Source organism: Felis catus, chromosome C1 (genome assembly GCF_018350175.1).
Source record: "Felis catus isolate Fca126 chromosome C1, F.catus_Fca126_mat1.0, whole genome shotgun sequence".
Classification (NCBI taxonomy): Eukaryota; Metazoa; Chordata; class Mammalia; order Carnivora; family Felidae; genus Felis; species Felis catus.
Window position 1 is genome coordinate 40004 of NC_058375.1, and position 375 is coordinate 40378.

Below are 375 nucleotides of genomic sequence, written 5' to 3' on the forward strand. Positions count from 1 at the left end.
GAAACCCCAGTTCCCCTAGCTCCAGAATTGGCCTCCATGCCAGCTGCAGCCCCTCAGCCCACACGGAGGCTCCAGGGTCCCACCGGTGAGGGACAACGAGGGTCCGCACCCGGAGTCTCCACAACAAGCAGCAGCTGAGAGCCAGGCCAAGGCAGGCAGTGGAACTGCCGCTGGCTCCTGCTAGGCCCCTGGCAGCATGAGCGATGGCAGGCTGAGCGATAAGAAACTAATAATTTATGTTTCCAGCTCCCGCGGCCCCGGCGCCAAGGGAAGGCTGGGCCACAGCCTCCTCCTCACGCTGAGCGGCCGCAATCCTTTATTGCACAAATTATTAACGACCAAAGAATGAATGACTCCGTAATCAGATCAGGACTG